General features: G+C 36.7%; 1 protein-coding gene across 10 annotated transcripts in view; it reads right to left on the bottom strand.

Annotated features, from left to right (window-relative positions):
• Nucleotides 1-15,847: 15,847 nt before the first annotated feature.
• MSANTD4 (Myb/SANT DNA binding domain containing 4 with coiled-coils) overlaps nt 15,848-25,434 on the bottom strand; it is a 41,218-nt gene continuing 31,631 nt past the window's right edge. For all 10 annotated transcript variants that reach the window (XR_009504580.1, XR_009504577.1, XR_009504582.1 and 7 more), the window contains one exon: nt 15,848-16,321. The gene's annotated coding sequence lies outside the window, so the exon portion shown is untranslated. The remainder of the gene's footprint in view (nt 16,322-25,434) is intronic.

Below are 25,434 nucleotides of genomic sequence, written 5' to 3'. Positions count from 1 at the left end.
GTGTTAAAAACCTTATAGGTGAGCAGTGACCCAAAGTTTGGCTTGTCAGTGGATTGTTTAAGGAGTATATGCAATTGGATGAGCTGGAGAGAAATGGGTGTGATATCATGGAAGATAAAATTGGAAAAGGTGAAAGACTGATCACTTTGCTTCAACTCTCAAGATTCTCATCTCCCATTCAATTTCTGTACTGCAGTAAGAGCAATCTTAAAAAGTGCAAATCTGATAGCTTACACACACACACACACAAACACACACACAGAGTTCCCTCAGGAAAAATTGCAAGCTCTTGAGCAAAGCAAATGAATTACTTTATAATCTGGCCCTTACTTATTTCTTCCATGAATTCTCTCCCCCCTACCCAACTTCTGCTGCCTATAAATGAACCTCAAAAGCAGGGACACTGCATTTACTATTTCCTCAATCTATAACACTTCCCTATTTCCTCTTTACCTGACTAACTGGTACTCATCCTTCAGTACTCAAATCATATTTTACCTGCCCCAGGAAGATTTCCATGACTATCTACCAGCCCCTGCCCATGAGACTGAGTTAGGTGTCCTTTTGATGTTTTGTCCCCATCACAGCACTTACCATACTGCATTGTAATTGCCTGTGTACTTGTCTGTTTAACTACTAGACTGTAAGCTCTTTGAGGGCAGGGACTGTCTATCTTGTTCACAGTTGTATCCCCAGCACCCAGCACAGTGCCTGGCATATTGTAGGTGCTTAATAAATAATTGTTGAATGAATGAATGAATTGAATTGAATTGAATTAATTTAATAGAAGCAAGAAAAGACAACATCATTCATTATTAAGTCTTTTCCTCATTAACAGTGTGTGTTAAGTATATAGTGAGTCAAAGTGAAGAGTAAAAGTTGGCTGATTTCATGGCATTGTCTACAGCACTAAAAAGAAAAATATGATCTGATTAATTTTCTGATCAGATAAGAAGGTATTCCACGTAATTGTATCTAGCTGTGAAGTAATTTGTTTAGCTAGAGAAACTGTCATTAGGTAATTAAGGTTTTAGCCATGCTTCTAAAAATAGCTTTCATTTAAGTCACAGAGTGGATGAGTGATGTAAATTTAAGAAGTTATATTTCTTATAGTTTTATTTCTATGTTAGTAATACTATTATATGTTTAAATTTCTGTGTTCCTTATAGAATAATTTTGCCAAAAACAAAATTTTAAATTTGACTTTAGTAAAAAGTGATATCTATCTAGACTCTAATCTGAAGAAATGCTATAAAGCTAGGAAATGTGATTTTAAAACATGTATGTCTAAGTTAAAAACATTTAAGCTAAAAACCTTAGTTCCATAACGTAAAGAACTCAATTATCAAGCAGGCATGATAAACACCTAGGGCAGAATTTCCTGAACATTTTAGGAAAAGCCAATTTTGAAACTACGTGAGCTAGTACATGATGACCACATTTGAAAGATATAAAGAGCCCTCAGGAGAACCACTTTGCTACACTCAATTCAATAGCTACTAATTGAAAATGCCGCACTGTTACTACACTTGTTTCAGGCTTGCTTCAGGTTGCTCCCTGGTCTCCCACCTATCAGCTGTCAACTCATGCCATTTCCCTAAGGCATAGCACATAGTGGGTGTTCAATATATTTGTCAGTGCATAAACACAACTTTATATAGTCAGTATCAGTGAAAAAAATGGTCTAATAGTTTTCCCAGAAAATAGACTATCCCAATTTGCAAAATCAATAAAGTGTTAATAAGAATAAGAACTAAATGAAAAGTAACATCTAGGAGAGTTTCTGAAAAGACAAACTGAAATTGCACAGATTCATTTGCCTTATATTTATCAATATGATGCTGCATGAAAAGTGTGCTTTTTCATGCACATTCATAAACAGTTTTTAATTTCAGATAGTCCAGCAGGCTAGAGTACTTAGCATTTGTAAAACCAAATGCAAACGTAATCAGTAGTATGTTTATATATTTTCTAAACAGCTAGTACCAGTAATATTTTCAAAAGAGAGCTGTTCTTTAAGAAAAGATTTTGATAAATTATGAAGAGCAAGAGATGAGATTTGGAAATTGTATCTCAAAAAACAACAGAGAGCTAAATTACTTTCCATGAAATAAGAAAAACCTGTTTATTTATCTTGCTTTGATTTTATTTTCTTTGGGTGAAAAAGTGGACTGAAGAATGAGGAAAAATAAAAGATAAGGGAAAAAAGAGACATTAAGGGAGCAGAAATTGGGTAAAAGGCCAATACGATTGGGTGGCCAAAAGAGCTTATGGGAACAGGAATGTTTGGCATATGATTTTTCCATTGTAAGTATGCAATGTTTGATGTATTCCTTTTCCCATGACCTGCAGATTAAAATTTCCTACATGCCACAGACTGGTATTTGTGGTTGGATTAAAGGAGGGAGTCAAGGAGAAAATTCTAAATTCCATGTTTGGGTTGATGCCAGAAATAACCCTAATAATATGTCTCTTTCCCACAAAAATGTACAGAAATCTAGATTGAAACTTGTCCTTCCACATGGCAAAGAATGAAGGTTCATTTTATTTTTTTCTGGATCTGAAGAAGGTGGCAGGTTAAGAAGACCTCCAGAATACATAAACTGTTTTTTAGCCACTTGTGCTGACTGCAAAGTGTCATGAACAACAAAATAAAGCATAAAACATAGGTCATTATTTAATTATATAATAAGATCATTAAGTAAATAATCTGTTAAATTATAATGTCTAATTCATGGCTTGAATGAAGTTATTTATGAGATTTGTAATCCTGTAATCCCAAACACAAAGAGAATCTGCTTAAGTAGGAGATTATTATAACTTCCCCCTCAGAGTTCGTACATTTGACCAACACTTCTAAAGTTCCTAAACATTTAGTAATGGCTGAAAACTGTGTCTTTAGCAATCAGTATTCCAATATATGATTGAATGAGCTGATTGACTAAATGAATAAAAGAACTAATGAGTGAAAACCAACTAAAGATGTTCGTGATCATTGCCTGTATAGAAATTTCTGCCAGCTCCCTGAGCTAATTTTCTGCATAAATGTGAATGCTTTCAACATTTTCTAACAAAGAAGGTATCTGAAACAATTTAGGCCATATTTGTATCCATCTAGAGACTGACCTTAGTCACTGAAAACTGGTGCAGTTTAAAACTTCTAAAATGTGGGAGTTGATTAATTCTACCTGCCTGAGACTTTCTCAGAGCCATACTTTCCAACAATATTCTGTTTATAACTCTAAACACAATCAAAGTCTATTAGCATCATGAATCTTCTAAGACCACCATCAGAGCAGGTCAGAGCTTCCAGATCTTTGGACCTCAGACCTGTACAGGAAATTCTGATACTTTGACTTGAGTTTCACTTGAAACTTTCAACCGATTAGGCCTACCTCCATGTCATCCTTGGTCACAGCCACACTTTGAAATTATCCCAATAATCTCTCTCTCTCATCCCACATTCTCCTCCCAACATTCTTCTGCACTTCTCATCTTTCTCCCCATTCATCTTCTCACTGCTTCCCTCTCTCCCTGACTTTGCCACCATTCTTCCTAGTGTCTTCATTATAAAGTTAGGAAACTCCTGATAGCCTCAGTCTCTCCCCAGAGCACTGTCCAATCTCCTAACAATATCACTCCACATACAGTAGTGGAATTTAGAAGGAAAAGGAATGGCAATCCTTACAATTATACATCTTCTCCCATGCATTAAAAAACCTCTCCTCTTTGAAGTGTATGTCATGTAAGCACACTGTCAAATGGACTGCCTACTTGTCCATTTTGTCTGCTGACTTCTCTGTCATTGCCTCACATTCATCAAGGACTATGGCATTTGGCTTATTCATTCTTTCCGAGTTCTCTTATCATATTGAACAACTTCAAGGTCAATGTAGGTGCTTCATGTAAGCCCTAACCCTGCAGTTCTTTTACTCTATGTTATTTAAGTCACCCATACCAATAGACATGTAGCAGACCTTATGATCATTTATCTTCTTATCTTCCTCCAGATGATAACTCAGTTCTCACCTTCCTTTCATACCCTAGTCACTGAAAAGAGTGGCCTTTTATCCCTTATTTAACGCCTCTATTTGGCTCCATCACTTTACCAAAATGTCCATCCCAAGGTCACAAGTAAACATCCTATAGCTGTATTAACTAAAAATTTTTAATGTGGATCTAAACCAATTGATCTCTTTACTTTTCAGTTTTCCCCCTAATCTCCCGTTTATTCCTTCTCAGTCTATTTTATGTTCATAATTCCCTCCAACCAAACCTTACATGTTGATATACCCAGGGTTGTATCCTCTTCCCCTTTCTCTTCTCAGGACATAAACCACCTTGTTGATCTCACCATCATTAAGATATCTACAATCACCTATACATTATTAGCTCAGAAATCTTTATCTTCCATTCTAGTCTCACATATCCAGTTTTCTAGTGGTTATCTCTTTTTGACTTAATTGCAACTTGTCAAAGTTTCACTATACATTCCTATCTCCTTTTATATTCCCTGTCTCAATGAGTGGCACTAACATTTACCTAATCTCCCAAATTAGAAACATGAGAATCATTCCAGAACCACTTTTCTTCATCATTCTCACATATAATTAATCAACATCTTAAATTTCTTGTATGTCCTAAATATCTCCTTATTCTGTCCCATGCTCTTCATCCATACAATGACTGACTTAATCAAGGACTCAATCTCTCACTGTAACTACTACAGTTGTATCCTAATAGGTTTCCTTGCTTCTTTTCTCACTTATATCCCCCTCTAGTCCATTTCTACATGGCTGCCAGAGAGATTTTTCTAAAATACAAATATGATCCTGTCACCTTCCTGATTAAAATAACTCAACATCCATTATATGAGGCCTATCAACATCTCCAGTACATTCCCTTACCCACTTTTCATTCCATTAATGCCAAATTACTATCACAGCTCTAGTTTTCAGAATGCTTCATGTTCTTTCCCTTCTAAGTCTTGCCAAATATAACGTCTACCTGAAATGTGTCTGTTTCAAAAACAATTCCTATCTATAACCAACAGAACCACTTTTGTCCAGTTAAGCAAAAAGTGAATTTATTAATGAATACTAGAGAATTCACAGACTCTCTGGAAAACACAGAGAGTCAGACATGAAGGCAAAGCAGCCAAGAACAATGCCTAAGTTATATCACTGATCTGTCCCTAACTACCAGTGGACACATATATCAGAGCAAGGACACTGAACAAGGGGCACTGCTGTTAGGACTTCTGTTTTCTACTGCCTCTGAAGGTGGGGTGCCTCCCAGCATACTCTGTCACCTTCTCAGGAAATGAGCTCCATGCATGGCCTCTTTCCAATCAAAACTACAGGCATGAATTCTAACTGGTGGTTTTAGATGATAACTCAGTTCTCTCCTTCCTTTTGCACAAGGGAGACAGGGAAACCAAATACTGGCTTCCACTTTAGGGAAGCATACTGTGGAAAATAAATGTAAGAAAATATTCAAAAGAAGCTGAGTGGGCACAAAGTGTGGCATATATCATGTGTCCCTTTGTGCCCAATTCCTACTCATCCAACAAGAAGCATTCTGGAAATCATATCTTTGGGTAGACGTTCCTGATTCTCTCAGTTTGGAGATCCCTCTTTTTTGTTTCTCTATGTACTGTGTGTGCCTCTATAACAGCATTTATACCACTGTTACATGGTTATTTTTATAAACTTCTTCACTTTATCTTTCTAGACTCTTTGGTTCCAGAGGCAACAATGAGTACCGGAATTAGCTTTAGAGTCAGACAGAAATAAGTATAAATCCTTGTTTTGGGCATTTACTCTCTAACCTCTGGAAAAAAGCCAGTTGTTTCATATGTAAGATAGAAACAAGAATACCTAGCATTTGATGTTGCTGTAGAGAATGAATGTTCATAAATTGCTTATCACAGCATCTGGTAACAGGAGCTCAATAAACAAAACTATATTTATTTTATCTCTATATCCTTGGACTTCTGCTTCTACCTAGGATAGAAAGCTGCAAAAATGTCACTTTCACCCTAACAAGAAAAAGCCAAATAATCAAAAAAATAAAATTATAACTTTTTTTGTGCAAGTCAGAGAACTTCTCATGGCATCCAAGTAAACTGAATTTGGAAAAAGGACAAATCCCTTCAGGGAGTGATGGGATACAGAAACAGTTTCACACTTAGTACAGCAGAGAGGAAGTAACACTGTTCTTACCACCACAAGTGGGTAAGAAGAATTCAGTTTAAATGTCAAGACATTCTTAAAGGCCAAGTGTTGGCTAGTATGTCAGTTTGAAATAGCTGAGGACCCTGAACCATGAGAATTCAAACTTACTTGCAATCTCTTTCTCATGACCCTTCACTGAGTGCTCAGAAGAAAGATTGGGGCCAGGGTGGGAGACTCCTTTGGTGGAGCAGGTATGCCTGAGGTGAATAGCACCTACTGCGGGACACTTAACATGTCCCGCATGACTTCCCAGACCCTTTTGTTCTACAAATCAAAAGTCTCAAGCTACTGGAAGAGGAGCAGCAAATCCTTTTGTCTCCATCAAACAAAGAATTATTGCTTTTGGAGAAATAACTGAATAACTGAACTAACTGAAGCCCCCCTGAGGAGGCATAGGAAACTGTCATGGGCCCAAGATTCTACACCAACACTCTGCAGACATCTACTGCTACTGGCAAGAGGCAGGAATTTCTCACCCAAAATAGACTGCAGCTTTGATTCTAAGAGATGGAAGGGCAGGGATACTGAGAAAGTCTCACTCTCAATGCCAAAGTAAAAACTGCCTGCCTATGACTGATGCTAGACAAGCATAACAGAAACTCCTAGTTTGCTCCCATGACAAGCCTAGTACTGATTAACAAGCAACAGCTGTCTGCTACTGAGCGGAGGGATAAGAGTGTGGAGAGAGGTCTCTACAGTGGTAAAAGTGTGAAGGAATGGCTGCAAGCTTATGGGAGGAACAGGAACACTGAGAAAAACCCTCTTGCACCTCAGTCTCCACATTAAGCATAGGGTAACAGCAGCCCACAACTAGACGACTTTGAAACCTATGGTATACTGAAGGTAATGCTAACGACAACAAAATCCAGCACAACTCCTAACTAGATTTACTCAACACCCCCAAAACAAAGTCCTGAACAAAAAAAAGAAGTGCCATTTACACATGTAAATACTACTCACTTCAGTCTCTCCTGTTCTTCTGCCTACAGCTTCCAGTATTTAATCAAAAATTACAAGGCACACACACAAAAAAAGCCCATCATCAAGTAATAAACTAATAAACAGAAACATACCCAGCTGCTGGAACTATAACACAGGGTCTTTAAATAAATGAATTAGGTAAAATTCTAAGATGGCCCCTAATGAGGCAAGCTCTTGTATAATCTCTTCTTAAGTGCTGGCCTTTGAATATGATACATTATATGGGAAAATGGATTTTTTTCAGGTGTCATTAAGGTCCCTAACCAGTTGATTTCATCAAAAGGGAGTTTATTATGGGTGGGCCTGACCTAATAAAGTGAGTTCTTAAAAGGAGGTCTAGAGGTAAAAAAGAAGAAAGAGAGATGCACTGCTGCTGGCCTGAAAGAATGCCATCTTGTGAACAGCCATATGGCAAGGAAATGAAGGGGCTTAAAATACACAAAAATGTAAATTTAATGACAATAATGACAAAGGAAGGGAGGGCAAAATTGAAAGTATGCTATGTGAAGTTTCTTACACTGCACATGAAATACTATAATAGTATTTGAATGTAGATTTGATAAATTGAAGGCATATATTGTAAATCCTAGGTGAAACACTATGAGAAAAATTTACTTTTTTAAAAAATGTATAACTAATAAGCCATTACTGGAGCTGAAATTAAATTATAAAATATAATACAACAGAAGGTAGGAAAGGAAAATAAAAAGGAACAAAGAACCAATCAACAAATAGAAAACAGCTAGCAAGATGATAAATTTAAATATGACCATGCTAATATTTATAGCCAATGTGAATGGTCTAAATACATCCGTTAAAGGTAGAGAGAGATTGAGGATCAGAGGAAAAAGCAATACTCAGCATTATACTATCTATACACCACTATATACAAGAAAACCACTTAAAATATAACCATAACCACAAATATAGTAATTGACACATTAAAAATGCTGATTCAAATTACTGAGTGAATGATTGGAATTTATAATTACCAGAAAAGTATAGCTTATGAAAAATAAATTAAAATGGAGAGTGAGTACAGAATCAGATCAACATCATGGACATGTACATATCTAAAAAAGTTTGCCTAAAATTTAAGGTGGTTCACAAACACCCCTTGAAATCTATCTACATAAGCCCTTAGCTTTCCATGGATTTACAAGCTCATCAACAGTAATTTCAAAGTATACTTCTTAGTTACAATAAATGAGATAAAGAACAAAGGCTCTCAATTCATTCATATAGTTTACTCTCTGTACTTGTGCTATGGATCAAAAATTCTAAAACTCTGTGATTCTCTGTTATACAATAAACAGTAGAAAAATTATTTAAGCCTAATTTTTTATGTTTTAACTTTTTTTTAAAAATTGAGGTATAGTTAATGTATAATACTGCATAAGTTTCAAGTGTACAACAAAGTGATTCACAATTTTTAAAAATTGTATTCCATAGTTCGTATAAACTGTTGGCTATATTCCTGTGATATACAATATATCCTTCTGTTCTTTTTGATGACAGCCATTCTAACAGATATGAGGTGATAGCTTATCATGGTTTTTATTTGCATTTCTCTGATGATTGATGATGTTGAGGATCTTTTCATGTGCCTTTTGGCCGTCTGTGTGTCTTCTTTGGAAAAATGTCTACTCAGGTCTTCTACCCATCTTGTAATCAGGTTGTTTGGGGTTTTTTGATGTTGACTTTAAGACTTTTTATATATTTTGGATATTAACCTCTTATTGGTCATTTCATTTGCAAATATTTTCTCCCATTCAGTAGGGTGTCTTTTTGTTTTGTCAATGATTTCCTTTGCTGTGCAACAGCTTTTAAGTTTCATAAGGTCCCATTTGTTTATTTTTGCTTTTATTTCCTTTGCTTTAGGGGACAGATCCAAAAAAAATATTACTACAATTTATGTCAAAGACCATTCTGCCTATGATTTCTTCTAGGAATTTTATGTTTTCTGATCTTACATTTAGGTCATTAATCCATTTTCAGTTTATTTTTATGTATGGTACTAGAGAATGTTCTAATTTCATTATATTACATGTAGCTGTCCAGTTTTCCCAGTACCACTTATTGAAGAGACTGTCTTTCTCCATTGTATATTCTTGCCTCCATTGTCATAGATTAATTGACCATAACTGTGTGGGTTTATTTCTGGGCTTTCTATCTTGTTCCATTGATCTTTGTGTCTTTCTTTGTGCCAGTACCATACTATCTTGATTACTGTAGCTTTGTTGTTTAATCTGAAGTCAGGGAGCATGATTCCTTCATCTCTGTTGTTCTTTCTCAAGATTGTTTTGGCTATCCGGGGTCTTTTGTGTTTCCACACAAATTTCAAAATTATTTGTTCTAGTTCTGTGAAAAATGCCATTGGTAACTTGATTGGGATTGCATTGAATCTGTAGATTGCCTTGGGTAGTATGGTTATTTTAACAATATTTATTCTTTCAACCCATGAACATATCTCCAATTTCTTCCATCAGTGTCTTATAGTTTTCAGAATACAGGTCTTCTACCTCCTGGGGCAAGTTTATTTCTAGGAATTTTATGCTGTTTGATGTGATTGTAAATGGGATTGTTTCCTTAATTTCTCTTTCTGAGAGTTTGTTATTAGCATATAGAAATGCAACAGATTTCTGTATATTAATTTTGTGTCCTGCAACTTTACTGATTTCATTGATGAGCTCTAATAGTTTTCTGATGGTGTCTTCAGGATTTTCTATGTATAGAATCATGTCATATGCAAAGAGTGACAGTTTCACATCTTTCTTTTTAATTTGTATTTTTTTAATATCTTTTTCTTGTCTGATTGCTATGGCTAAGACTCCCAAATCTATACTCAGTAAAAGTGTCAAGTGGGCATCCTTGTCTTGTTCCTGATCTTAGAGGAAATCCTTTCAGTTTTTACCCATTGAGTATGATATTAGTTGTGAGCTTGTCATATATGACCTTTATTATGTTGAGGTATGTTCCCTCTATGCCCACTTTCTGGAGAGTTTTTATCATAAACGGATGTTGAATTTTGTCAAAAGCTTTTTCTGAATCTCTTGATATGATCATATGGTTTTTATTCTTCAATTTCTTAATGTGGTGTGTCACATTGATTTGCAGATATTAAGTCATTCTTGCATCTCTGGGTTAAATCTCCCTTAAACATGGTGTATGATCCTTTAAATGTATTGTTGGATTCTGTTTGCTATATTTTGTTGAGGATTTTTGCATCTATGTTCATCAGTGAATTAGCCTGTAATTTTCTTTCTGTGTGTGTGACATCTTTGGTTTTGGTATCAAGGTGATGCTGGCCTCGTAGAATGAGTTGGGAAATATTTTGGGGTAACAGTTTGAGAAGAATATGTGTTATCACTTCTCTAAATGTTTGGTAGAATTCACCTCTGAAACTATCTGGTCCTGGACTTTTGTTTGTTAGGATTTTTTTTTTTTTATTGCTGATTCAATTTCATTACTGGTAATTGGTCTTTGGAGTTTGTACATTTCTAGGAATTTTTCCATTTCTTCTAGGGTTATTCATCTTATTGATATATAGTTGTTCATTGTAACCTCTTATGATCTGTTGTATTTCTTTGGTGTCTGCTGTAACTACACCTTTCTCATTCCTAATTTTATTGATTTGGGCCCTCTCTCTTTTTTCTTGATGAGTCTGGCTTAAGGTTTGTCAATTTTGTTTATCTTTTCAAAGAACCAGTTCTTAGTTTCATTGATCTTTTCTAATTTTTTTTTTTTTTTTTTTAGTCTCTATTTCATTTACTTTTGCTCTGATCTTTATGATTCCTTTCCTTTCACCAACTTTGGGCCTTATTTTTTTCTAGTTCCTTTAGGTGTACGGTTAAGTTGTTTATTTGAGTTTTTCTTGTTTCCTGAGGTAAGCTTGTATCACTATAAATTTCCCTCTTAGAACTGCTTTTGCTGCATCCCATGGATTTTGGATCATGTTTTTGTTTTCATTTATACCTAGATTTTTAAAATTTCCTCTTTGATGTCTTCAGTGATCTGTTGGTTGTTTTGTAGAATATTATTTAGCCTCCAAGTGTTTTGTGTTTTTTTTGCAGTTTTTTTCTTGTAGTTGATCTCTAGTTTGATATGATTTCAATTCTCTTAAATTTACCAAGGCTTGTTTTGTGATCTAGCATGTGATCTATACTGGAGAATGTTCCATGTGCACTTGAGAAGAATGTGTATTCTGCTCCTTTTGTATGCAATGTTCTATATGTATATATTAAGTCCATTTGTCTAATGTACCATTTAAAGCCAGTGTTTCCTTATTGATTTTCTCTCTGAATGATTTGTCCATTAATGTAAGTGGGGTATTAAAGTCCCTTATTATTATTGTGTTACTGTCAATTTCTCCCTTTATGTCCATTAATATTTGCTTTATGTATTGAAGTGCTCATATGTTGGGTGCATATATATTTACAATTGTTATATCTTCTTATATTGATCCCATGATCATTATGTAATGTTCTTCTTTGTCTCTTATAACAGACTAATTTTAACATCTATTTTGTCTGAGACAAGTATTGCTACTCCAGCATTCTTTTGATTTCCATTTGCATGGAATATCTTTTTCCACCTCCTTACTTTCAGTCTGTGTGTGTCTTTAGATCTGAAGTGAGTCTCTTGTAGGCAACACATATATGGGTCTTGTTTTTATATCCATTCAATCACTCTGTCTTTTGATTGGAGCATTAAGTCCATTTACATTTAAAGTAGTTATTGATATGTATGTTCTTATTGCCATTTTCTTAATTGTTTTGGGGGTTTTATAGGTCTTTTTTGTTTCTTCTTCTTGTAGTCTCTTCTCTTGTGATTTCATGACTATCTTTAGTGTTATGTCTGGATTCCTTTTTCTTTTCTGTGTAGTATCTATTATAGATTTTTGGTTTGTGGTTACCATGACGTTTTTGTATAACAAACTGTATATATATGGGATTGTTTTAAGTTGCTTATCTCTTAATTTCAAAAGCATTTTTAACAACCCTGCCTTTGTACTCTTCTCCCCTCACATTTACTGTTTTTGATAGTGTGATTTACATCTAATTGTTTTGTATATCACTTAACTGCTTATTGTGAATACAGATGATTTTACTACTTTTAACCTTCCTACTAGATTTGTGCATGGATGATTTCTTACCTTTACTGTATGTTTGCTTTTACTGATGAGATTTTTCCTTTCATAATTTTCATGTTTCTAGTTGTGGTCTTTTCTTTTTCACTTAGACAAGTTCCTTTAACTTTTCTTGTAAAGCTGGTTGTAGTGCTGAACTCTTTTAGCTTTTGCTTGCCTGTAAAGCTTTTGATTTCTCCATGAAATCTGAAGGAGAGCCTTGCTGGGTAGAGTATTCTTGATTATAGGTTTTTCCCTTTCATCACTTTAAATATATCATGCCATTCTCTTCAGGCCTGCACTTTCTGCTGAAAAATCAGCTGATAGCCTTATGGGAGTTCCCTTGTATGCTATTTGTTTCTTTTCCCTTGCTGCTTTTAATATTCTGTTTATCTTTAATTTTTGTCATTTTGATTACAATGTGTCTTGGTGTAGTTCTCTTTGGGTTAGTCCTATATGGAACTCTCTGTGCTTCCTGGACTTGTATGACTGTTTCCTTTCCCAGGTTAGGGAAGTTTTCAGCTATTAAATATGTTCTCAGCCCCTTTCTCTCTCTCTTCTCTTACTGGGACACCTATAATTCAAATATTAGTGTGTTTGATGTTGTCCTAGAGGTACCTTAAACTGTCTTCATTTCTTTTCATTCTTTTTTATTGTTTCTGTCTAGCATCAGTGGTTTCCACTACTCTGTCTTCCATCTTGCAGATCTGCTCCTCTGTATCATTTAGTCTACTGTCAATTCCTTTCAGTGTATTTTTCATTTCAGTTATTGTATTCTTCATCTCTGTTTTATTGTTATTTATATTTTCTAACTCTTTGTTAAAAACTTCCAACTTCTCACTCTGTGCATCCATTCTCCTCCCAAGTTATTTGATCATCTTTTATAATCATTACTCTGAACTCTTTCTTTGGTAGATTGCCTATCTCCATTTCACTTAGTTCTTCTGGGGTTTTATCTTTTTCCTTCATTTGGAGCATGTTCCTCTGCCACCTCATTTTGCCTAAGTTGCTGTTTTTCTTTTTATGTATCTGGTAGGTTGTTTACATTTCCCAACCTTGGAAAAGTGGCTTTTTGTAGGAGACGTCCTATGCATCCTTATGCATCCTTCCACTCCCATCACTTGAGCTATATGCTCTAGGGATTCCTCCTGTGAGAGCTGCATGTGCTCTATTGCTGGTTGTGGGGGGGAGCAGGTCCACAGGCTGTGGAGCTGTTGTTTTCTTATGACTGGTGTCTGCCCCCTGGTAGTCAAGTCTTGTCTAGAAGCTAGAGACTCTAGGGCTGTTGCTCACCCACTAATCAGAAAGCCATTTCCTGGGGCTAGTGTTGGCCTACTAGCAGGCAGAGCTGGGTCCTGGAGTCTGATTGCAGAACCCAGGGATCCCTGAGTTGGTGTTAGATCACTGGTGAGTAGGGCGTGTTTCTGACACAGTTGGGTGTGGGTTCTGGGGTGTCCTGAAGCTTGTGGTGGCCTGCTAGTGTGTAGTGCCAGGGCCCAAACCATCTCAGTGCAGGATCTGGCCTGCTGGTTGAAGGGGAGACAGGCCCAGAGACTGTGGAGCTGTTGTTTTCTCACAACTGGTGTCTGCCCCCTGGTAGGTGAGGCTTGTCTAGAAGCTAGTGCAGGCTCTCTGGAGGGCAGGGCTATGTATATAAGCCTGATTTTTACATAATGGTATGATATTGTGGTTTATAATAAATATATATTTTGTCATCATCCCCATTTCTGGCATGGGGCTCCTGAAACCCTTGTAATTTCCTGAGTGATAGGGGTGTCTTTTATTTTAATGAGGAGACTCTGTGTGGACTCCTGGACAGCTCCTGGATGAATGGCCATTCACCAGAAAGACCAAACCATTATTTGAAGCTTAGAATTTTCAGCCCCACCTCTTATTTTCTTGAGAAGGGAGAAGAGCTGAAAATGGAGTTAAGAGTCCATCATGCCTGTGTGATAACTCCTCCATAAAAATCCCAAAAGTATGGGGTTTGGAAAGCTTCCAGTTCTGTGAACATCTGTACACTGAGAGGGTGATGCACCTTCCACAGGGGCAGAAGCTTTTGTACTCAGGACCCTCCCAGACCTTGTCCTTTGTATCTCTTTATCTGGTTGTTCATCTGTATTCTTTATCATATCCTTTAATAAACTGGTAAAGGTAAAGTGTTTCCCTGAGGTCTGTGAGCTGCTCAGCAAATTTTGAAATCCAACGAGGAGCAGGTAATGGGAAGCTCTCATTTGTAGCCAAGTCTGGCAGAAGTTGTGGGTAACTTGGGACTTCCTTGGTGACACAGTGGTTAAGAATCCGCCTGCCAATGTAGGGGACATGGGTTCGAGCCCTGGTCTGGGAAGATCTCACATGCCGCAGAGCAACTAAGCCCATGCCCCACAACTACTGAGCCTGCGCTCTAGAGCCTGTGAGCCACAACTACTGAGCCCATGTGCCACAACTACTGAAGCCTGCATACCTAGAGCCCATGCTCCACAACAAGAGAAGCCACCCCAATGAGAAGCCTGCACACTGCAACGAAGAGTAGCCCCCACTCGCTGCAACTAGAGAAAGCCCACGTGCAGCAATGAAGACCCAATGGAGCCAAAAAAGAAAAAAGTTGTGAATAACTTGGGAATCTACTATTTACCATTGGCATCTGAAGTGGGGTGGGAACAGTCTTATGGGACTGAGCCATTAAATTAAAATTTTGAGTTAAATTATAGGACACCAGCTGGTGTTGTGGAGAATTGCTTGGTGTTGGGAAAAAAAGACCCACATAGTTGGTGACCAGAAGTGTCAGAAGTGAAGTGTTCTGTGTGAGGAGTAAGAGGGACACATAGAAGGAAGACTGCTAAGTTTTTCTAATGCAATGGTTGTAAGTTTCAGTTAAGTATTACCAGTTTAAATTCACTCATCAAAAAGCAATTTGTAGTGGGTATGAACAGTAAGAATGTGTTATGTCTTTAAATGAATCTAACTCCTTTTGCAAGGCCAATATTAGAGTGAGACCAGTGAGACAATTGCTTTAAGAGCAAAAATTAAGCGGAAATCAAATAACTCGGTAATCAAGTTAAATAATATTTTATTGCAATATTCTTTTAAAAATCAAAATTGCTACAAAACATTTTGATAAAACATCAAAATTTTAAACCAAGATAATATTCAGAGAGTTCCATGTCAAGCCACATGAGACTGTGAAGTAAAAGAAAAAATGTCCTTATATATGTGTTTTTTGTTTGTAATGGTTAGCTTTTATTATAGAATATTAAGGTAGTTGAAAAAATATTGAAAATTTAAAAAATAGATGTATTAAACCAACAATATTATTTTAGGTTTAAATATTTTATTTATACCAAAACAAAATGTATTACCTTTTTACTTTCTTGGCTTTAATGAAAGCAAACTCATAGTACTTTCAAAATTAACTTCTTTATCTTCTTTTCAATTGAGAGAATTGACATTTCTGACACTTTTTTAAAATAAATAAACATCTTCAGTAATTTTTAATTAACTTCAGCTTACTGAAACTTCTTTTGCAGGGTAGCAAGGTACGATTTGTTTTACTATGTCAATTTTTAAGTTTTCAAATTTTCATATTTTGTTTATCAAGAGTTTTGCATGAATTTTTTAAAATTATTTTTTAAATTTATTTAATTTATTTTATTTTTGACTGTGTTGGGTCTTCATCACTGTGCGCAGGCTTTCTCTAGTTGCGGCGAGCAGGGGCTACTCTTCGTTGTGGTGCGTGGGCTTCACATTGCGGTGGCTTCTCTTGTTGTGGAGCACAGGTTCTAGGCACGTGGGCTTCAGTAGTTGCAGCACACGGGCTCAGTAGTTGTGACTCTCAGGCTCTAGAGCACAGGCTCAGTAGTTGGGGCACATGGGCTTAGTTGCTCCACGGCATGTGGGATCTTCCTGAACCCGAGCTCAAACCTGTGTCTCCTGCATTGGCAGGTGGATTCTTAGCCACTGTGCAACCAGGGAAGCCCTGCACGAATTAAAAAAAAAAAAAAATGCATTAAAATAAATTTATTTATTACTTAGTTTTTGGTGTGCCATTAAATTTTGCACCATACCAAGTGTCACATCCTATGCTCCAGCCATAGAAAATCATTTGTCCACACCTAAGCATGACAAGAGTTAAGCTTCTGAGTCTTTGTCCATGCAGTACCCTCTGACTGAAAACTCTTCTCTGCTCTGTTTTTGCCTTTGGTAACAAATTCTACCTAGTACCCACTCCTTTTAGGAAACTTCCTGAACACCACTCTTAAGAAAAACTGATCACTCCCTTCCTCAGGCCCCACTAACTCTTGTACATGCTTCTATCAGATTATTTATCATCTGTCTACTCCAAATGTATTCATTGCTACACACTCAAGGGTAGGGACTGTCTCATACAATTTTGTAACATTTGTGCCAGCACAGGCACTCAGGAACACTTCATAAATAATGAATGAAGGGAGGGAAAGAAAAAGGGGGAGGAAATGAGGGAGAGAAGGGTATAAGAGAAGAAAGTTGTCTAATAAATATGGGGATATATGTATACATATAGCTGATTCACTTTGTTGTACAGTAGAAACTAACACAACATTGTAAAGCATTTATACTCCAATAAAGATGTGAAAAAAAAAATGTTGCATACCTGGTCCTGGGTTGATTAAGGCTGAGGAAATATTGGTTTGTTATATTATAGTTTGATAAAGGGAGTGGCTGGGGCATATAGACTCAAGATTGGTTGGTTTGCATATGAAATGCATGCTGCAGGCTATCTCTAAGAATTGGCTATTCCTGAGAGGAGCAGTCTCTACCTAGCCAGAGAGGCCACAAGTTGACCCTGCGATGAATGTATGCCAAATAGACAAATGCAGAGTCTAGGAAAGCACAGAACAGGGAGAATTTTGCTGATTCATAAAATTGAAAATTCAGAATTTGCCTCAATATCAGGTGAGGTTTGATTCAACAGTTCAAGTGATCTCATCAAGGGCTCAACTTTACCCTCTCATTTCTATCTTCCCTGATAAGCTCTATACAGAGACTTCCCAACTGTGCCACTCAATATAGCAAAATGGCGTTATACATCTCCAGATCTCTCATCTCCATGGGAAGCTAAGATGTCAAGGGGAAGAGTGAAAGTTTCTTTCTTAGAAGTTTCAACAAATACCTTCTTCTGTTTCGTTGGCTCTGAATGAGTTATGTGCCTGTCTCTGAACCAAACTTGTAGCAAGAGAATGGAATATAGGGATAGGCTTGCACATATCATACCCCACTCCTAGAGCTTGTGGTCAAGTCAACCTTACTTGGACTGTGAAGATGGGAAACGTAGTGATTTCTAGAAGAAAATCTATAAACCCAGGAAGAGGACATGAATTCTGGCATACAAAAAGAAAATGCCTGTTAGTCAGAGTTTTTCCTATTTCTGGTACCAGTACGTATATCACAGTAGCAAAAGATGCCAGATTCCCCTTTCTTTCAGGACAGAAAAGCATGGCTTTACCTGGCAGTACCTCAAACAATCTGGGAATGTTTAGAAAACACACACACAATTTATTAATGTATATTTTAACAAGTAGAGAAGACAGATATCACCAATACCATTTTGGTTAAAATGAAGCGTTACTCTTACTAAAGCAGTCTTTCACATCTTGGCCCACATCAAAAGTGCTAAAATTTTATCAAATTATGGTTTTCTCCATATATATGCCCAGGAATGGGATTGCAGGATCATATGGTAGTTCTGTTTTGTTTTTTTTTTTAAGGGACCTCCATACTGTTCTCCATAATGGCTGTACCAGTTTACATTCCCAACAATGGGAATGTTTCCTTTTTCTCCACACCCTCTCCAGCATTTATTATTTGTAGACTTTTTGATGATGGCCATTCTGACCGGTGTGAGGTGATACCTCACTGTAGTTCTGATTTGTATTTCTCTAATAATTAGTGATGTTGAGCATGTTTTCATGTACTTTTTGGCCATCTGTATATCTTCTTTGAAGAAATGTCTATTTAGATCTTCTGCTCATTTTTTGATTGAGTTGTCTGTTTTTTCAATATTGAGCTGTATAAGCTGTTTGTATATTTTGGAGATTAATCCCTTGTCGGTCTCATTGTTTTAAATATTTTTTCCCATTCTGTAGCTTGTCTTTTCATTTTGTTTATGGTTACCTTTGCTGTGCAAAAGCTTTTAAGTTTAATTAGGTCCCATTTGTTTATTTTTGTTTTTATTTCCATTATTCTAGGAGACAAATCCAAAAGAATATTGCTGCGATTTATGTCAAGGAGTATTCTGCCTATGTTTTCCTCTAGGAGTTTTATAGTATCTGGCTTTACATTTAGGTCGTTAATCCATTTTGAGTTTAGTTTTGTGCATGATGCTAGAGAATGTTCTAATTTTATTCTTTTACATGTAGCTGTCCAGTTTTCTCAACACCACTTATTGAAGAGACTGTCTTTTCTCCATTGTATATTCTTGCCTCCTTTGTCATAGATTAGTTGACCATAGGTGTGTGGGTTTATTTCTGGGCTTTCTACCCTGTTGCGTTTTTGTGCACCCAATGTTCATAGCAGCACTATTTACAACAGCCAAGACATGGAAGCAACATAAGTGTCTATCAACAGATGAATGGATAAAGAAGATGTTGTATATACACAATGGAATATTACTCAGCCATAAAAAAGTGAAATAATGCTATATGTATCGACATGGATGGACCAAGAAATTATCATACTAAGTAAGCCAGACAGAGAAAGATAATTATCATATGATATTGTTTATATGTGGAATCTAAAAAAAATGATACAAATGAACTTATTTACAAAACAGAAATAGACTCACAGACATAGAAAACAAACTGATGGTTACCAAAGGGGAAAGGGAGGGAAGGATAAATTAGGAGTTTGTGATTAAAATATAAACACTACTATATATAAAATAGATAACCAACAAGGACCAATTGCATACACAGGGAACTATACTTAGTATCTTATAATAACTTATAATGAAAGGGACTGTAAAAAGGGAATATATATATATATTCAATTTTATGTATATATATAATTGAATCACTTTGCTGTACACCTGAAACTAACACAACATAGTAAATCAAAAATATTTCAATAAAAAATTTTTTAAGCACTAACATTTTAGCAGCCCACTTGGAGTAAACTGGAAGATATTTAGAGGCATTTATGTGGGACTTGGTGAAAAACCTTAACTCTATTTTTTTCTATATTACATAATTGATAAGAAATAAGAATACAAAGCATTAGTGAATAAATCTGTCCATGCTTTCAAATCAGATATTTTCCAAATAACTTTACTGTGAAACATGAGCTTAGTTCTGTAGCCATAACTTTTGTTTTAAATCAGGTTGTATATTTAAATGCCTACCCACAATTCTCAACAAAGGAGAGACAACCTCTTTAAATCCTTAATGGTTGACATCAACCAGAAATGCTATTTGTACTAATGATTTTTTTTTTAATTTAAACCATTTTTTACAACCATTCAAAATTTTACAACAAATAAGATTATATTTAAAGGATATAACAAATCTTCCCTTTCTTTTGTCAACAAATATAATGTTGAAAGTTCTTGATAAATGTGAATAGATTTGAATCCAATCAAACTTTTTATATGAATTATTTTAAAATAATGATGACATTTTGATGAATGCACACGCTTTATTGGAGCAGTCACCCTGAAGCTCACTTGGATGTCATTAAAGAGTATACGTGACACAAAGGGATGGAAGAATCTGACAAATATATATAAGGACAGAGATTCTTTGCTGCTACAGCCAAGAGCTCTGCTTTGTAGAGTCTCTCTCCCTTCTCCACTTCCCACCCATAGATACCATGGCAAAACCTTGGGTGAGGTACAGTGACCCTTGAGCATGCCTCCAGCAGATTTAGGTGTCCCTTGTCCATAATGGGCAGTGGGACATTCTTCAGTTGGCTACTAAAATGGATATCCAGAGGACCATCCTCCTTGGCCTTGCACTAGGGGCAGAGCAACAGGTGCCAAGTAAATCAGAGGAAACTATGGGACTTGCTCTCAGAAGTGTCCCTGACAAAACAACCACTAGTTTGAGGCCATTCATCACCATGCCTAGGGCTGAGGTACACCTGGAATCCATTCATGAATACCTATTAGGGACCTTTGCCCTAAAAGTACAATTACAATGCCAAATGCTAAGAACAACCTACATTATATCTTCCTAAATCCAGCTAACAAATAAAATAGTAACACTGGGGGAGATGGTACTTATGGCAAAGATTGCTAGTGTTCCACATCATCTATTTTCTCCTTTAAGAATAATTGAACCTGAATCCTTGATTTTTATCTGGGCACAAAACTCATTTTCCAACTTCCCTCTGTAGCTATGATTTTGTCCCTTAACGTTCACTTAAAAAACTGGATGTCTCCTAAGGACATAGTTTCCTCTGAAGCCCTCTCAAAAGAAGTCTCTTTCTTTTCTCCTATTGGATCTGAAGGTGATACATGCCATCCTTGCTCCTTATTGCTGCTGCCAGATCATTATTCCTCTCTTCTTTCTAAAAATCCAGCTCCGTTGAAGGACTTGCCTTACATCTATTATTTCCATTTATTGCAGTCATTTACCATATTCCTGGTCATTTCTCATTCATTAGAGATTTTAGCCCCTGACTTTCTGCCCATCTCTTTACCTACATTCTTATCACTATTTTTGGTGATTTCAGTATGCACATAGAGAATTAATCTAAACCTTGGCCTCACTGGTCCTTGCACACATTGTCTCCATGGTCCTGTTTGCAACACATGAGGCAGCCACTAACAGTCATGCAGTCTGTGAAATACACATTAGTGAGGCTACAATAAACACTACATCCTACAATGAGACTACAGTAGTCCTCCAAGAGACAGACAGAAGCTGGTCCTTCATAATGCTGATGAACTGCCAAACTAAACAACTCTAGAATCATCTAACCTTGGACTTTGCTTTGTAAAATCATAAATTTCCTTATAGTTTGAGCCATTTAGAGTTGGTCTTTTCCTTAATTGTACCCAAAGGTATCCTAAATAGTACAAGCACAGGTGTAACAGATGTATATCACCTATTATTAAGTAATGTCTAGATTTGCATCAAAACAGGATTGGAAGGAGAAGTAGTGCATTAGTCCAAGTGAAACAGTGATGGGTTTGGGATAGTATGGTAACAGCAGAAATGGAAAGAAGGGAACAGAATGAAAAATTATTTAGAGGTAAAATCTATAAGACAACTGTGATTGATTGGACTTCTGTGTGAAAAACAGGGTTTACTCAAAGATGAATGCCAAGTTTCTAGCTTGAACTCCTAGGAGGAGGATGTTATTATTTGTTGACCTCTTGAACAGTTGAGGAAGACCAGGTTTGCAGTAGATCAAGAGTTCAATTTTAGACGCACTGAATTTGAGGTGTCTGTGAAACATTTGAACAGAACAGAGGAGAAATCTGGGCAAGAAATTGAACTTTGAGAGTCAGTATATATTCAATAGATAGTAATAGAAGATGTTGAAACGTCTGAGCATCTGGGTAGAAAGTATAGACCTGTAGCTTCCAAACTTTACTGTGCATGAGAATCACCTGAAGAACGTATTTAAAACACAGATTGCTGGACCCCACCCCAGAGGTACTGATTCAGTGGGTGTGATGATTAGTTTTATATGTCAACTTGGCTAGGCTCTAGTACCTGTTATTTAATCAAACACTAACTTAGGGGTTTCTGTGAAGGTATTTTCTGGATGTTGTCAACATCTATAATCAGTTGACTTTAAGTAAGGGAAATAACCCTCAATAAAAGGAGTGGGCCTCATCCAATCAGTTGAAAGACCTTAAGGGCAAAAACTGAGATTCCCCAGAGAAGAAATTCTATCTCAAGACTGAAGCATCAATTCCTGCCTGAGTTTCTCACCTGCCTCTGCACTAGAAATTCTGGACTTGACAGTCTCCACAATTGCATGAGCGAATTCTTTAAGAAAATACATACCCTGTTGGTCTTGGTTTTCTGGAGAACCCTGATAAGTATGGTAGGTCTGAGGCAGGGCCCCAGAATTTGTAAATATTTCTAACAGTTTCACAAGTAATATTGATGCTGCTGGCTCAGGGGCTACACTTTGAGAACCACTGATGTAGAATAAAAAGATCACAGTGCTGAGTCTTAAAAAAATTTTGACATTTAAAAGATGGGAAAAGATGCCAGGAACTGGCAAAAGAGAGAGAAAAGCAATGGTCAGATATAGGACAGTGAATCAAGAGTGTGACCAGAGAAGCCAAATGAAGAATGTAAGAAAGGGGACTTCCCTGGTGGCACAGTGGTTAAGGATCTGCCTGCCAATGCAGGGGACGTGGGTTCTATCCCTGGTCTGTGAAGATCCCACATGCCACGGAGCAACTAAGCCCATGCTCCACAACTACTGAGCCTGTTCTCTAGAGCCCACGAGACACAACTACTGAGGTGCACGTGCTTAGACGCCATGCTCCACAACAAGAGAAGCCACTGCAATGACAAGCCCGTGCACCGCAACTAGAGAAAGCCTGTGCACAGCAACAAGGACCAAATGCAGCCAAAAATAAATAAGTAAATACATAAATTTATATTAAAAAAAAAAGAATGTAAGAAAGGAGTGGTCACCTGGTTTGGATAATATTGAAAGCTCAAGTGAGATAAAGAATGGGGAGTTGAGTCAGGCAGAGTCAGAGAGGAAAAAGTCAGAAAGCTTTGGCTGTGAAAGGCATTGAGGGGAGATGGACATCCAGAAATTATTCATTTATTCAGTCACTTTTATGTATTAATTTTAAATGGTAGAGAGTAGAGCACATTTATGTAATGATGCAAAGTAGCATATATAAAGACTGTGGTTGAAAATACAGGAAAAGAGATAGCTTGTGTGTGTCTGAAAAAGCGGAAGGAATGAGATCAACACCAAGAAGATACAGGAAAATATTCTCTTTTAATAAAAGTTTGCACTACCTCTGGACTGTTTATTGAAATGATATGCTGAACTATACAGAATTGCCAATATTTAAGCACTTTTTACTTTTAAGTAAAACAATTTCATAGGTTCAAGTAATAATTAAATATAATAACTGGCCTTTATTGAGTACTATATGACAGTTAATTCTGATATTTAGTATTTAATCTTTACAACAACCCTGTGAAGTATTATCCATTCTACATAAAAAGAATATGAGTCACTGAGAAATTAGATATTTTATCCAAAATTATAGAGTTGGCAACTGGAGAATCTAAATTTAAAATCAAATATTCTTATTACAGACCCTGGACCCTTAATCACTGCTCGATATATGATCATACTGTCCTTGTTCTAAAAGGAAGAAAATAGGAAAAGAATAAGTGTAGATATGTAAATCTGGTGTCCAGAAGTTCAATAAGTTACTGTCTGGTGGCTTCTAATTCCTTAAAGTTAAGGTTATCCACTGAACATAAAGGGAGAGGCAAAGGAAGGTCAGAGCTTTCCTGTGGGAAACCTCTTGAAATCATGTGTATTAGTTTTCTAGGGCTGCTTTAACAAGTAATCACAAGCTGAGTGACTTCATACAACAAAAATTTATTCTCTCACAATTCAGGAATCCAGAAGTCTGACATCAGGGTGTCAACAGGGCTAGTTCTTTCTGGAGGTTGAAAGAGAATCTGTTCCATGCCTTTCTCCTAGCTTCTGATAGTTACCAACAAGGGTGTTCCTTGGTTTATAGCTGCATCACTCCACTCTCTGCCTCCATCGTCACATGTTTTTCCTTATGTGTATTCTCATCTCCAAATCTCACACTCTCATAAAGACACCAGTCATTGGATTTAGGGTCCACCTTAATCCAGTATAACTTCATCTTAACTTGATTAAATCTGCAAACACTCTATTTCCAAAAAATGTTACATTCGCAAGTACCTGTCAGGACTTCAACATATCTTTTTGAGAGACACAGTTCAATCCACAGCACATGGTTTTGAAGAATGGAAGAGTGTGCAGGCTAAAGAACCAAAGTAATATTGTCAAGTGCTGTTGAGAGCCAAGATGGGGCTGTGAATTTAAAGTAACACCAATCTGCCTGGGAACAAGAGTGAAATGGTGGTCATAGAATATGAGCTGGGAAAGAACAGATGAGAGAGGAGAAATTGGAAAGGGCACTGAACTACAAGTCCTGAGAATGAAAAAGAACTTGTGACAAGCTAGGAGGTTTTGGAATTGTAGTCACTGAGTTGGTGTTTGAATTCATTATCATGGAGTAACTGGGTGGCTTAGCCCAGAAGAATATTGTGGGACAGAATGGGTGTTTGAGGTGAAGTGGAAGAGGGTAACTGGTTATGAGGACACAAAACTAAGTGGTCAAAGCTTTCAGGGATTCTCCACCTAGACACCAAAGTTACCTGGAAAGTTCCTAGAACAATCAAGTGTAGAGAGAAAATGAGCCAGTGAATGTGACAGAGAAGAGTAATGAAAAGTAATGAAAAACGACACTGGGTTTTGGTCAGTGGATTAGTTTCAAAGATGCAGTTGTTGTTGTTGTTTTTGTTTGTTTGTTTTAATAAAAGAATGAAGAAGCAACAATCTGGAAACAGCATGGGGAGCAAAGAGGACTCTAAACGAAACAACTGATCCCAACTCCCATGGGAGGGCACCAGAATACATAGCAAATATGTATGAATTGAAACATTTGTCATTCTGTTTATTTGCAGAATCATTAAGAGAAACATTAGATCTGTGTCAGGATGCAAATCATCTTTAATGGGAAAGAGAATCAGCCAAATGGTATGGTTACCTCAGGGAATGCAAGGCCAAGCCAAGTCCACTCCTACTGCAGTGTGTACTGTGCAGCCAAAGGAAAAGAATCACAGAACACACACTTGGCTACCAGGGCCCACACCTATGGTTTGGGAACAGTGCTCAAATAAGTGGGGAATGAATTATAAACTGGGCAGATTGATGTTCATTTTATCTTAACATTTTTATTCAAAAGGTACCCAGGAAGACTTTGGAAGATATAAAGATACTGATTTTCAATATCAATCAAGATGGCAGAGTAGGAAGACCTTAAGCTCACCTTCCTCTACAAACTCATCAAAACTA

Source organism: Balaenoptera ricei, chromosome 8, assembly GCF_028023285.1.
Source record: "Balaenoptera ricei isolate mBalRic1 chromosome 8, mBalRic1.hap2, whole genome shotgun sequence".
Classification (NCBI taxonomy): Eukaryota; Metazoa; Chordata; class Mammalia; order Artiodactyla; family Balaenopteridae; genus Balaenoptera; species Balaenoptera ricei.
This window is presented reverse-complemented; position numbering and strand designations above follow the sequence as displayed.